Source organism: Oreochromis niloticus, linkage group LG3 (assembly GCF_001858045.2).
Source record: "Oreochromis niloticus isolate F11D_XX linkage group LG3, O_niloticus_UMD_NMBU, whole genome shotgun sequence".
Classification (NCBI taxonomy): Eukaryota; Metazoa; Chordata; class Actinopteri; order Cichliformes; family Cichlidae; genus Oreochromis; species Oreochromis niloticus.
The window spans coordinates 56,190,515-56,205,552 of NC_031967.2; the positions used below are offsets into that span (position 1 = coordinate 56,190,515).

Consider the following 15,038-nt stretch of genomic DNA (forward strand, 5'->3'; position numbering starts at 1 on the left):
GAAGATTTCCAGACAGCTTCAGCTGACAGAGCTGTGACGAGACGCCCATTAAGCCCGAATGAAAAGTGAGGCCGAGCAAAAGAATGCTGACCTTGATAACTATGCATTAACACTGTACAGGACAGTGACGGACCAACACGGATGATCGGGCAGCAGAAGAAAGGGCGTGCCAGTGACAGGAGGAGCAACTGAGGTCAAAAGGCACCTCAGAATGGACAAAACACAGAAGAAGATGCAGGTTTCACCTGCGGTGAGCATGGACGCTGGAGAAAGGACTGCCCCAATTGGGGCCAGGACCAGGACAGACTGAACTTTGAGCAGCAGCAGCAATGGTCGCAACCGGACTGAAAAGGAGGAGGGCAGGACCCCAGGACACGCTTCAGGCCGTGGTTTACCCAAAACACCAGAACAGGAAAGTGATGAACACACCAACATACACAAACATACACATCTACACACACTGACTCAGAATGAAGAGAAACACACACCTGAACAGACGTGCACTTGTTGATTGAGTGAGAAATGACACACACACACATCAGACAATGTACACTCATCAAACATGACTGATGCCCTGAACGCCTTGAGACAGATCCAGCAGGCCCAAAATCAGGCCTATGTAAATAATACAAGTGACTGCTAAAAAGACTACTACTGCCTTTTCACTGTGCAATACTTTTTGTTAAAAACCAACTGTGCAATAGACTTCAATACTTGAAATACTTGAAATACTTGAAATACTTGCAATTCCTTTGTATTCTTATTCTTATTTATTCTAGTTATCCCTTTTTGTATTTTTACTTTTATTTTGTGTTTTTGTAACATGTATCCTGCCATGTCTAAAACTCATGATTAACCGCATAATTGTTTCCACTGTTGCTGCATACATAGCCGTGACAAATGATGATGATGATGACCCCGACCTGTGGAACATGAAGACTTTGTGTGATTAATGATGATGTGACAGAAAATGTACAACAAGATGTTACATACTGATATCTCACTTCAAAGTTATACTGACAACAGGAGGGAATGTCAATGGAGAATTGTACTTAGTAGTCAGTATAAGCTTTTAATGATATAAGTTTGCATATGATAGAATACTGTATGTTGACCTTTTGATGACTTAGACTGTTGTCCACTACAGGACTGTTTTATAAATTCTTTCTCACAGCTGAATAAGCTGTTATTATTTCACTCCTGCCAGGAAGAGGAAGAGCTGGACACTCTTATCTGATGCTCCCTAACAAGAAGAGAGGCCGCGTCTTTCTGTATCCCACAACACACATGCATACACCTAAATCACTCTTATCTTCACTCCCTACGCACTAACTTTCCTCTGCCTATCAATAGACGTATTCACTGTTGTATTATTTTTGTATATAAATAAAGACAAGTGCAAGAACAGAGCGCTGATCACAGGGCCCCCACTCTGTTGTGAGCGTTCTGTGACCGCCTTGCAAGTAAAGATCTACAGTGTGTGTCTCTTCACTCTTAGACTCTCAGCTGAAGAAGTGTCATTTAGAATAAATCTCTTGACACACCTCAACACAGAGACAAACTACAGCATTTCATCCATTTACACACAGCTTCATCAACACTAACTCCACACACTCAGCTTACCAGTGACTGTCAGGTTAACCATGTTACTGATGGACCCTCTCTGGACTCACACCAGTAAACTCCACTGTCCCATGTAAAGAGATCAGTGATGTTACAGGAAGAGCTATGCTTTTTTCCCCAGTCGACTCCACACTGAGTCCTCTGTTTTTACTTGTGTTTCTCCTCAGAGTCCATCCAGCAGAGCTGTCGTCCTCCTCACAGCTCAGAGACACAAAGTCTCCTTTATAGAGCTGAGAGCTGCTGGGACTCACAGTCAGACGAGCTGTGAAGTGTTAAATAAAATTAAGATGATCAATGACAATGTCTTAAAATAATTAATAATATCACAAACTTATTCAAGGAAATCAAAAGTGAAAGCACATGTGTGTTGTGAGGGCTACGAGAGCAGCTGTCAGATTGTGAACCCTTTAAATTCATTTAGCTACTTCCAGCAATTTTACATTGGAAACTTCCACTAAAACAATGCATATCAATCTTGACAATTTAACGTATTTGAAAAACAAAACTATTTATAAATATAATATAATAAATAAATAACTAAGGTTACTGACCTTGGTTTGCTGTGCAGCTCAGCACTGAGATCAGAACTGAAGAGAAATAAAACAGTTCACTGAGTCAGTGAGAGGAAAGCAAGTTTGTTCTTCTAAAGGTAACTAAGGAACATTAAACTCAACACAAGTGGGTATGTTGTTTTTTTATACAGGATGTGTTAAAAGGACAAGATGAAGGAAGAAAAAGATGGAGATGAATAAGACATACGCTGTGAAAACCAGGCAACAGCATTAATAAACAAGACCTGACACAGACCCAGGAAGGGAGGCCAAAGAATACACGATGAAGAGAACTCCAACACAGAGAGAACACGGAGCACTGTGGAAGATGCTGATGGCCTATACAGCAGGAGGTTTATTAGGCATAAGTAAATAAGTAAGTAAGTGTTAGAGAACGATGGCTTCACAGGCAAAACAGACGAAGGAATCAGTGCACACACAACTATTTATCCACATTCCTGTATTAACATCAAGCAAATCTATCATGCAGCTCTGGTGCTTTCAGAGCAGCTCTGAAGGTGTTCAGTACTAACAGGCATAAATGTGTGGATGTGGGGAATTTTGAGGCCCAGTTAAGTTCAGCCTGTTTTCTTATGTTTTCCTATTCACATGTAGGTTGGTTGATGAGATTATTCTGTTCATGTGCTCTAACCTCACAAGAGGTGCTTTATGTTGTAAGGTAAAGACGCTACAATAACCGAGAGCAATCAGTAACCTATGAGCAAGCAGTTGGAAACAGTTGGGTTAAAACTTTGTTTAACAGGAAGAAACCTCCAGTGAAACCAGGCTCAGGCCGGGCAGCCATCTGGTTATGGGTGATGATATTTGTCCTAACAAGTGATTTAGCAGGCGTACCTAATATAGAGGCCAGTTAGTATACATCAACAATGGCAACCCTTCAATCCTCGATCATTTAGCCTTTCACTTTTGTTTTATTGCTTATTTATTATTGCATACACTCACCAATCACTTTAAACCTCTGCAATCAGTTTGTTACCAAACATACCCACAACTGACTGAGTGTAACATGTCTGCACATTTCAAGTAAATCCACATTTTCTACGAGATTCCTTCTTACTGTGTAACATGGTATGAGTCCCTCTGTAGACCTGCTCTGTGTTCTCATGATGCTCTTCAGATAAATTCAGTCCAATCTAAATTTCTCTTGTCTTCTCCAATAATAACCCGACTAAAATACAGACACTCAAACAACCAGAGAGAATTTACTCACAGAACAGACGAAGCAGAAACATTTTCTTGTTTGTTCCTCTCAGTAATCTGCCCTTTCTCATCTGTTATCAGTGACAGCAAATAAAGCACGCCCGCTTCCTCTCTGTATTTTTCTCCTTCTATATATAAAAGCCTGTGTCACAGCCATTTGGGTTATTTAAGTACTCACAGTTCTTGTTGGATCGTTTCACCTATTCATTCTCACACCCACTCCTTCACACCCTGATGAACACAGCAGAGCTACTTGATGTCCTCCAGTATCTTGTAAAAAGATACTCTGGTATGCAAACTGGAGCAGCCGGCAATCAAACCATGAACCACAAAGCGGTTGTGGCTCAGACTGACAGTCTGTTTTATGTGGAGCTTCATGAATCAGATTCATTTGTGTTTTTATTTCTGTCGTCTGATTTTTGGAGCACCGCTGTATCCTGGTACCTTACATCTCCCTTTATAAAGCTCTCTGCAAGCTACCAACACCCACACACATTTACATGCACACACTAATGCTTACACATACACATCATATATCTATGGCCTTTAAGTGACTCCTGACCTCTTTACTGTTAATCAGACCTGATTTGGGGTCACATGTCATCAAGTCCTCTTTTCTCCCTGAGGTAAGTCCAATCACATTGGCCTCCCATTTAAAGCTTGTGACCTCATTTCCTCCAAGTTGTACATGTTCATGTTAGTGCATGGTTTGATTACTCAGATATCCCATCACCCTATGCTCTTGCAAGGTGATCATAAATACCTGCTCTATAATAATAAATTAATATATTAAATGAATTAAAGCAAAGACTGTCTATAAATAATCAGAAATATTTTCTTCAGATATTCATGTAAATACAAAAAAAAATTTAATTACTTCAGTTACTTATTCAGTTTCTGCATACAAATATGATTTTAAGTAGAGTCCCATTATTCTCTTGAACTCAAAAATTAGAATAAAATAATAATATAAATATAATAAAAATGAATAGGAAGAAAGTTCCAGCAGAACCAGGCTCAGAGAGGGGCGGCCATCTGCCGTGAGCAGTTTGGGTGAGAGAAGGAAAACAGGATAAAGTCATGCTGTGGAAGAGAGACAGAGATAACAAGTACGATTCAATGCAGCGAGGTCTATTAACACATAGTGAGTGAGAAAGGTGACTGAATAAAAAACACTCAATACATCATGAGAATTCCCCAGCAGCCTACACCTATTGCAGCGTAACTAATATTTATATATGAAGTGAACACTGATGGGTTACTCCTGGCACTCTGTTGAGGATTCCGATGACTTATACATCGGGGAAACCAAACAACCTCTGGCAAAGTGGTTGGCACAACACAGAAGAGCTACCTCTTCAGTAAGTCAAGGAGGTCATCTACGTGAAAAGGGAAGATATACAAATGTATAGTTTTAGAAAAAAAAAAAGAAACAGGTTGGGGGGGTGATGGCCTGACTTTGTTCTTGGTTGATGAGAGAGGAGGATGTTTTGGTAGATCTGGGGTTTATAATATTAATTAGACAAGCACAGGAGTTACCACAGTCTTAACGTGGTGACTCCCTTCCTTTATTGCCAGGCTGCAACCCCCCAACACACACACAAGGCACAACCACCAGAGGGCGCTGCATGAACCATTGAACTGGTCACTAATTTAACAGAGGAGAGAGCAGCTGGGAAGGAAAGTGAATAGCCCATCCTGTGATTGTTGTGAATGGTGTGCGTCACATAAACTTGAGTTAATATTCCATGTTTAAGATGCTTTACTCTGTTACTTGCATGCTGTAATATTATTGTATTACATGGTGGCTAAGTAGAGGGCTGACTGCTTACCTCGATATAAATTCAGTATCTAAGTTAATACTCTTTACAATGCTCATTTTTTTTTTTTTTTTTTTTTTTTCAAGTAAACTCCACTGTTACAATCTACTCCCTGGATGTCAGCCTCTTCTTTGACCGAGGATAACTATTACAGCTCAACCCAGCATTAAACATATGTGCACCATTCTGTACACCTACACTATAAACACACTACACTGGAATGCTTTTATATACAGTGGTCCCTCGCTATAACACGGTTCACCTCACTGCACTAGATGTTTCTAGTGCAATTTTGCATGCTGTTTTGATTTTTTACAGCGCATTGTGTTCTGCGTCCTGATTGGCTGTAGAACATTGCCAATCAATCTCGTGCTGTGTCTCCTGTACAGCACAGAATGTGTTCAGCTTTTCAAATTGTGTTAAATCTTCAATTGCTAGCAGTGTGACTCTGCAGTGCAGTACTGTGTGTTTGTGAGTTTTCTCCCCAACAAACACAATAATGTCGACGAAACGTTTGCACCGTCAAAATCAAACTTTACTCAACTCGTTCTTCTTGCTTCCTCTGCTTCCGTACTATTGATTCATTAATGTTGAATTCTCTGGCAGCTGCTCTCTTCCATGTTCAGGACCTGAAAACAGGGCTTGATCTTTGGTTTTATTCTATGATACTGGATTTATTTTTCTACAAAGATTTGAACTTTTTTTTGTGAACTTTCAACAATTCTAATCTTTCCAGGGGATTTTTTTTAGTGAACTGATGTTAATCAGATCTAAATAAGCTCGATCTCCACATCACCGGTTGGATAAGGTTATCATGCTGGCTTCAAAATTTGCGAGTCCACACAGTTTATATTAATCAGTTTATTTTGTACCTTGTGGTTCAAATGTGTCAAATATCAACACTGAATGTACCTGCAGATGTTTTTGATCACATCGTACTCACTGAAAGTCCTTACAAACATTAGAGCTAATCACTTAGAACTGCCAGGAGGTGTCATTTTGAGCCATCACTCCTTTGTCTCCCTACACTCAATACTCCAAGCCCATCATGTCTGATGTTTCCCTGATGTCCCCTTAATGTCACGATGTAGCTCCAGTACTTAGTAAGGAAAATGATGACTTACAATTTTGCTTTTGTAAAATAAAGTTCTTAAATTCAGTATGTGCTGTCTCAGTCTGCTCCCTGAGTCAACCATGACACAGATCTGGCAAATTTTATTTATTTATTACTAAAGGAGGCGCTATCTAACCTCTGAAGTGGCTGCAAATTTTACCAGGGTTTTAGACGAATGCCCCCCTGTGATTTTATTTTTAATCATTTTAACAGCAAACTGAATAAAAGCCTTGACTCCGTTGCTCCACTCACCACCAAAAAGATTAACGTAAAACGTGTATCACCCTGGAGAAACGAAGAAGTCAAAACACTCAAAAGAAATTGCAGGGCAGCAGAAAGGAGATGGAGGAAAAATAAAAATGAAATCAACTATCAAATACTTTGCGAGCAACTTAAAATGTACAATAATACACTCAGGAATTCAAGAAATTCATACTTCGCCAAAATAATCAGTAATAACAAAAATAATCCGAAGGTCCTCTTCTCCACCATAGATCACTTATTTAACCCTGATTTTAACAGCTCCCAAAGAACCCCACAGACTCACTCTGTGAGCAGTTTGCAGACCACTTCAGGGGAAAAATCAACACCATCAGATGTGATATTTATCTTCTCGTGATATGTTTTTAAACATATCTGAGGGCTCGATTACCTGAGGAGACACTGGACAGCTTTGTCCTGGTTAATGCTGAGAACCTTAAGAAGGTTTTCTCCACAGTGAGACCCACCACATGTCTTTTAGATCCAATCCCCTCTTTACTTTTTAAAACACTTTATGGATTTTTTGAAGCTGAGCTTTTATACATGATGAATTGCTCTCTTCAGTTGCGTGTCTTCCCTGCTGCCTTTAAAACGGCGGTGGTGAGGCCCCTTCTGAAGAAGAGCAATGTGGATTGTAATGATTTTAATAACTACAGACCTGTATCCAACTTACCATTTTTAAGTAAAATTTTAGAAAAACTTGTTTTTACTCAGATTAATGATTTTCTGAATGATAAACAGATCCTAGAAATATTTCAGTCTGGATTTCGGGTGAACCACAGCACAGAGACTGCTCTCCTAAAGGTTTTAAATGATGTTAGATGTAACTGGGACTCCCAAAAGCTCTCAGTCCTGGTGCTACTGGATCTAAGCGCAGCCTTTGATACAGTAGACCACGCTATACTTTTAAACAGACTGAAACACATGGTGGGCCTCTCTGGTGCTGTACACAACTGGTTCACTTCCTATCTCTCAGACAGAACTTTTATGGTGAGTATGGATACATGCTCCTCTAAGATCCATAAAATGACATGTGGTGTGCCTCAAGGGTCGGTTTTAGGCCCTGTACTTTTAATTTGTATATGCTCCCTCTTGGCGGCGTCATCAGGAGGCATGGAGTGAACTTCCACAGTTACGCTGATGACACTCAGCTGTATATCTCCGTGTCTCCTGACGACACCAGACCAATGGATGCCCTTTTTAACTGTATTCTAGATATAAAATCTTGGATGGCAGAAAACTTTTTACAGCTTAACCAGGACAAAACTGAAGTTTTAATCATTCGTCCTGAGGCTCAGAGAGAGAAACTCTTGTCTAAATTACAGGCATTTCACTATGTCCTTCACTACAAGTGAAAAACCTGGGTGTTATTGTTGACTCTGAGCTTGGTTTTATCTCACATATTAAACATGTAACCAAAATTGGATTTTATCATCTAAAAAATATAGCCAGAGTCCGCCCTATTCTCTCTCGGGCCAACACAGAGATGCTGATGCATGCTTTTATTACCAGTCGCATTGATTACTGTAATGCCCTGCTCTCTGGTCTCCCCAAAAAGAATATTTCACCTTTACAACTTTTACAAAACTCTGCAGCTCGTGTGCTGACGAAGACCAGAGGGCGGGCCCACATTACACCGGTTTAGAATCGCTGCATTGGCTCCCCGTGTGTTTCAGGATCGATTCATGATCGTTTATGTTAATGAGAGTGTGGGGAGTGAGTGGGAGGGTGTGGTGGGGTGAGCTGCTTTTAACCATGTAAAGCACTTTGTGCTACATTTTTTGTATGAAAAGTGCTTTATAAATAAAGACTGATTGATTGAAAATACTGTAATTACTCAGGGGTAAAGCTGATATTCAAAAGAAGGTGAGGTAAAAGAATCACAGATGGGGTTAAATGATGCAACAATTCACATGATACAATCAGTTTAAAGCTGATATTTAGAAGTACAGAGTAAGGACTGAAGTAAGTGTGGGGCTTCACAGATGCCAGTTAGACATTGTTCCAGTGGAACAGCTGAAGCTGCTCTTATGAATTGTCTTGCAGTAAAAAGACCTGGAAGAGTTTAGATATGGAAATGTTTCGGATAAGTTTCAAACATTATCTTGTCTGTTACCGGGTCCCCATTTTGTCTGTTTAGTGTCTAAAAAAGTAAGTTTGTGCTCCGAGACTGTTGGAGACGGGGCTCGAACCAGCAACCTTCCGATTACAAAACGAAATGCCAACTCTTGAGCCACAATCAGCCCGGTTATCGCCCAAATAACTGTGATCCTCAACTTCCAGGCAAGAAGAGGAAGTAGAAGTCACTGCTGTGAAGAAATTGAGGCTATAGTTCACATGGGCTCACTAAAAAAGGACATTAGAAGATTAGAAAAATGTTGCCTGGTCTCACGACTCTCCATTTTCGGGCTGGTGTTGGTGGTGTAGTGTTGTGAGACATATTTTTATATGACTTTTTATCACAACACACTATGTAACAAAGCTCAAATCATGTCAAAATGGTTTCCTCAATTCAGCAGAGCAACTTTGGGATCGTCGTGGAACGAGATTTACATCACAGATGTGCAGCCAATAAATCTTCTGTGTGATGCTTTTGTATTATTTCCACCAGCTTGTTGTCTGTATACTACAAAGAAAAAAGGCAGCTCCTAAAGTAAAAGGGGTCCAGCTTAGTAGTATCAAATGTACATAATAAAGTGGCCGGTGAGTGTAAGCGCTATGAACAGACATCATTCACTGCTTAATAACAGCCAGTAGGTGGCAGCAGAGGAGCTTCTATTTGCACAGCCCATGCAGGCCTTCACTTGACCTTTGACCTTTAATTACAGGAGGGAAAACACTGTAAGAGAATAATGTTTCTCTGCTGAGAGGACAGACAGAGAGGGAACTGATATTGTTATTTGATTATAGTGTGTGACGCAATACACAAGAGGCCAGGATGGGAAATTACACAATCATTTCTCTCCAGTGTATTTAAGCTGTGTTTCATCAGTCTATCACAGGCTCACTACAGAGAGGCAAACAGTCATTCGTGCTATTAAATCAAAGTAAAAAGTACTTGCTTTAGTTTAGTAGATAACTAAACTATCTAAACTATTCAAATAACCATTTGAATACTAAGATGGAAAACATATGTAAAATGGTTATAAACAAGGGCAAGAAAATGCCCTTTTTTGGATTAAGTAAACAAGAGTTGCTCTTTGGAGGCCTTTGTTTTCCAATATCTTCTTCATGTTTTTTATGATGGATCGGATATTCATCAGATTGACAGAGGTTCAATCCCAGTATCTTATCATATGTGAGTTCACAGTCCAGTTACCATGGACTAAACTGGGGAGAGTCGGGCAAAGAGAACACTACATAAATAAATTTACCAACCAATAGCTGGGCAGACCAGTATTGTATCAGTCAGTGTTAATTTTATTTCTATAGCACATTTAAAAGCGACAAAGTTGACAAACTAGTTACTTAATGAACAAGAGAAAACAAACACAGAAAACAAGACGTGAGATGACGCAAATACAATGTATTTAACATAAAAACAAACATAAAACAAACCAGATCTCAAACTGAACTCAGATTAAAGCTAACATAAAAAAGTGACGTTTAAGACAGAATTTGAAAGACTGAATAGATTCTGAATTATGAATATCAAGTGGCAAGTTATTCCAAAGTATTCCAGGCACTGCAACTGCGACGGCCCAAACTCCTCTATGCTTTAAATGAGACCTTGGTTAGTTTTTTTTCCCCCTTTTCACCCAAAATGATGAGCATGCACATTTGCTTCCATTGTCTGCTGCTATTGAAGTGCTAAACATTAGAAATGAACCTCACTGTACATGCTGAAGAGTGTTTCAGTTCCTAAAAGGCCTCAGGAGGAGAGAAAAATACTTGAGAAATACTGTGTGAACTTCACTGCTTTGACATAACAACAGTGTGGCAAATTAAAGGTGGTTCACCAGTCAATCACAGGCCTGTCACAGACACACAAACAGTCATTTAGGCCCTTCAATCAATTTAAAAAGCTTGAGTTTTAGTTCAGTAGATAACCACGAGAAAAATAACATCGCAAACAAGAACCAAAATTACTGCTAAAGCTCATCACCTGTTTAAAAACACAAAATAGTAACCACATGGATAATGGCTATCAACAAAGGCATGAAAATACTGTTTATTTTTTCTTTTGGATTAAATAAACTAGAGTTGTTTTTTGGAAGTGGGTCGTCACATGATGGATCGGATCTTCATCAGATTGTCAGTGGTTCAAATCCAGTATCTTATCATATGAATCTCAAATAACAATCAGGTCTGCATGTGAATGTTAAAATGTGTCTGCTGTAACAGCTTGAAGAGCTGGGTGAGAGTGAAATATGGTTCATGCAGCCTGCAGACTCTGAGTTTACAGTCTGTTTAGCAGTTGCTGTGTATGTTTAAAGTCACCACACCACTAATCGATGAGTTTTGAGTATATTTTCATAGGTTTTACAGCTTTCCCTACAAATAAAGACCTCCTCCCATGGCCATTTATATCACATCAAAGTAATTTAAGAAAAAAAACTGTTAAATGAGACAGAAATTCCTATTTTTCATTATCTAGAAATGTATGTTTTTGTCATCATGCTGGGTCTTTGTGTGTAATTTCTGGTTTGAGTTAATAGTCTTTGATTTGTTGTTATTCATGGTTTTGGTTCTTTTTATGGTTTTGTATTTATGTTATAGATTTTAGTCTTTAGTTTCTGTCTCTGTGTCTTCTTGTGTTTCACATTTTTCATGTCTACATGTTCCATGTGGCGACTCTGTCTCCTCAGTCCTTCCTCTGTGTCTCTTTATGTTAACCTCTCCCTGTTGTGTTCCCCATGTGTTTCCTCCTTGTATTTAAGCCCTGTGTCTGTTGTAGTGTTGTCTTATGTGCTGTGGTTTTCCTGTGTGTTCCTCGCCATCCTCACTTCTAGTTTCCCGTTCTTAGTTTCTAGTTTCCCATTTTTGTTTTTTTGGCTTTAAAAATTTGCTACAGCACAATAAATCTGCCTCTTTTAGTTTACCTTCTTTGTCTACGTAAGTCCTGCTTTTGGCTCCTCTTCCTGGCAGCAGCAGCAGCCAGATCGTTTAATACAACCCAGGAATATTTTCCACTTATTCTGCAGTTTTCCGGTTCAAAAGCCTTTGTTTTGGGGGGGGTTCCATGTCTTTACTCTTAAAGCTTTAAAGCTCTAAATCAGTGGTTCTCAAACTTTCCACAGTGAGTCCCACATCATAAACTATATGGCTTTTGAACTACCACCCTCATGACCGACATTAAAGTACAACAGTATAAGCCTGTTTAACAGGAGACATGAGACAATATTTATTTATTTTATTAATGAAAGCACAAGCTCATCAATCACCTGTTCAAAAACACAAGAGCTATTTTTATAATAGCGATCAACAAAGGCAAAAAAATGTTTGGATTAAACTAGAGTTGTTCTCAAACCATCTCCATACTACAGTGTAGATGATGACTTTAGACCAAGATTATCTAGAAGGGTTTTTTTTTTTTTTGTCTTTGTCTTTTTCAATAATTTGAAGCAGGGCTGTGTGGTGTAGCAGCACCAGGAATAATATTTGTCTCAGTCACAGCTCCTGGATGGGCGCTGTATGTTCCTCACTGGTTACCTGGTTACCTGGTACTGACCTATGACCCCTCCAGATGTCTTATTCGTGTTTTTTTTTTATTTTTTTTTTAATGTTTGATATGAACCGGGCCACACAACTTTGGATTGCAAAGTTTGGGTGGAAGTAAAATATGGTTCATGCAGTCTCTGAGTTTACAGTCTGTTTACTATCTACTAAACTTGGAGACAGTAGGGCACAGAAAAAACTACATAAGTAACTTAATGAACAATTTCTTCTTCTACTTGTTCTCTTGTTCTCCATCTCACACATTATTTACTCATGACTCGTGACACCAGATGTATAATGTTTTCTTTAGAAAAATGATACAATTTGAAAGTCATCTATACACAGACTTTAAAAAAATAATTTGGGACAAAGAGGCTCAAAGTGAGACAAGAACAAAGCAACCACACACCCCTGCATCACCAGGAGCAGCAGCCAGAGTCGTGATACAAGGTAGTTTCATATCAACAGAATTAAAGAGGTTAAAGAAACTATCTAGCCACGTGTGTTATACTTGATACATGAGTTTCTGTGACTTTATGAGACTTCTTCTGTGTGATTTTATTTTCCTCTGAAAACCTTTGTGAAAGACTCCATATTAAAAAAAACTGTGAATTTTCTGACAAATATCTCATGGTTCAGGCTTTTGTATGTAAAAGGGTTATCATACAACAGCTCTCTGTTCTATAGAAAATGGCTGCATTACTCTTGTTTTTCTCTTCTGGCTGATGCAGCAGCTGATTCAGAAACATCTGTTTAGCAGGAAATGGTCTCTTTCTCCCACGGCCAGTCTCCCTCACTTCCAACTGCAGATGGTAAAGGGCAAAGCCTGGTGGTTCTGGATGTGTTTTTACTTATGAGGGAGTTTTTACTTTTTACTGATGCTTACTCATCATGTAGGGAATGATGTGATTGCTGGGGTTTTCTCTGCTTTCTTTGTTTTGTTATAGAGTCTTTATATTGCTATTTAAAGTATGTTGAGACAATTGTTGTTGTCATTTGACACTATATAAATTAAACTAAACTGAGTTGCTCAAATGTCACTTGGGAATATATGAGGTGGAGCTGTCCTGAGTTGAGGCAGCTAGCCTAATCCTGACCCTGAGTCAAGTCCAAAAGGTGCGGCCAGAAAATGTAAAGATTTGGGCCACATCCTGGCAAAATATTCATTACCATCTGCAAATTCTAACGAATCTCTTGCTCTTGATATCCAGAATAATTTGTGACTGGATCTCACAGTCATCCTCCAGAGAAAACAGACTTACAAAAACTGTTCATCAAATCTAAAATTTAGATTATTTTAATGTGTGTAAGCTCTAATGTTCTCTAACCTAAATGAGTCTGCTTTTCATCCATCCATAGTCCATTTGTTTTATATCTTCTCTTTGAACAAGATAGAAATTTAGGAGTAACATGGCCTTACAAACCCAACAGTGAGATCTTAAGAGATCCACAGCCTACAGCTCTTCAATGGGGTGTCACAGGGTCCCCAGGAAAAAAAATTGTAAAAGTAAAATAATAAAATAAATATTCTTCTGTAGCATAACAAAGTATAACATAAATTATTCTGTAGCAATTACACAAGAATATCCAGTAATGTCCCTGCCTACAATTAAACACATTCACTTACCGAAAATCGGGGCATCTGCTGTGGCAAATGGGTGCAAGCCTTTTACCACAAACTTAGTCACTGCTCAGTGACATTCATCCTGGCCTGAAAGGAGAAGCTTACGGTAGACTGCAGAGGAAACTGCCAGCAGCTGAGCCAGCCAGACTCTGACTGTCTCATCATGGTCACCTAAATGCACAGTAATGTCAGGTTTTGTAATAAGGCAGATCGCACTAACATAATATGCACCGTTAGTTGATTATTTACCTGCCGCATTAACAGGAGAGGACATGCAAACGTTACCGCTGCTGCTGGGTTGAGATTCACGAGTCCGGAGCGGAATTAAAAACACGACATTCATTAAAGGTTATCAAGTGTTTTGTGAGCAAATGCTTTTGCATATTCGTAGTGTTTCCTCCGTTAAATGAAATATCTACTTTGCAAGTATTACAAGTTTCCCTGTTGTCATCCGTTCTTGTTAAGTATAACCAAACTTTTGAGTGTTTGAGCCGCCATGTTTCCTGCCAGGTACATAATACTCCGCAACGTGGTGACATCATTCGGGGCGACTGGAATCAATAAGGGAATCGTTTGCAAAAATGGCAAACAATTCCAAGGAATTGAAACAGTGGGAACCGGTTCTCAACAAGAACCGGTTTTCAATACCCATCCCTAGTCACAGGTGTCACATGCAAATTGTGACACTGGATCATGTAAAACAAGCTTTGTGCCACTTGGGCAACACAATATCTAAACTGTATAACTCCATTAAAAAGCTTCCGTTTCAGTTTCAGTTTTTTATTTGTCATATGCAAGTTAGCACAGGGTCAACATTGCAATGAAATGTCTTTGACGAGCAGAAGACAGTCACTCAGCAGAATGGTACAGTAGAAGAAAGAAAAATAAAATAATACAAAATAAATAGAAAAATAGTAAAGGGCAAAATATTAATAAGATAATAATAATAAGAGATTTCCAGTTAACTGACTAAATATAAATAAAATCTTAACTAGGAATGTGACGGGGGGGGGGGCAGATGGGATATTGCACAGTGGCAGGAATGAGCAGCAGTGCAGGCTGAACAGTACAAAAGTATTGGGTTTTTTTTGCTTGTTTTTTTTTTTGTTTGTTTGTTTTGTGGCAGTTGTCACAGTATTGCACTTTTTAAAAAGCTGTGTGCTTTA

The 15,038-nt window shown here is 39.1% G+C and overlaps 1 long non-coding RNA gene across 1 annotated transcript; it reads right to left on the bottom strand.

The window, feature by feature from the left end:
• Positions 1-1,847: 1,847 nt before the first annotated feature.
• LOC109201180 (uncharacterized) lies at positions 1,848-3,951 on the bottom strand. Its single transcript, XR_003216988.1, has 3 exons — positions 3,406-3,951; positions 2,175-2,210; positions 1,848-1,885 (listed from the first exon to the last, which is right to left on the bottom strand). It is a non-coding gene; the product is annotated as an uncharacterized LOC109201180 (long non-coding RNA).
• Between the last annotated feature and the right edge of the window lie 11,087 nt (positions 3,952-15,038).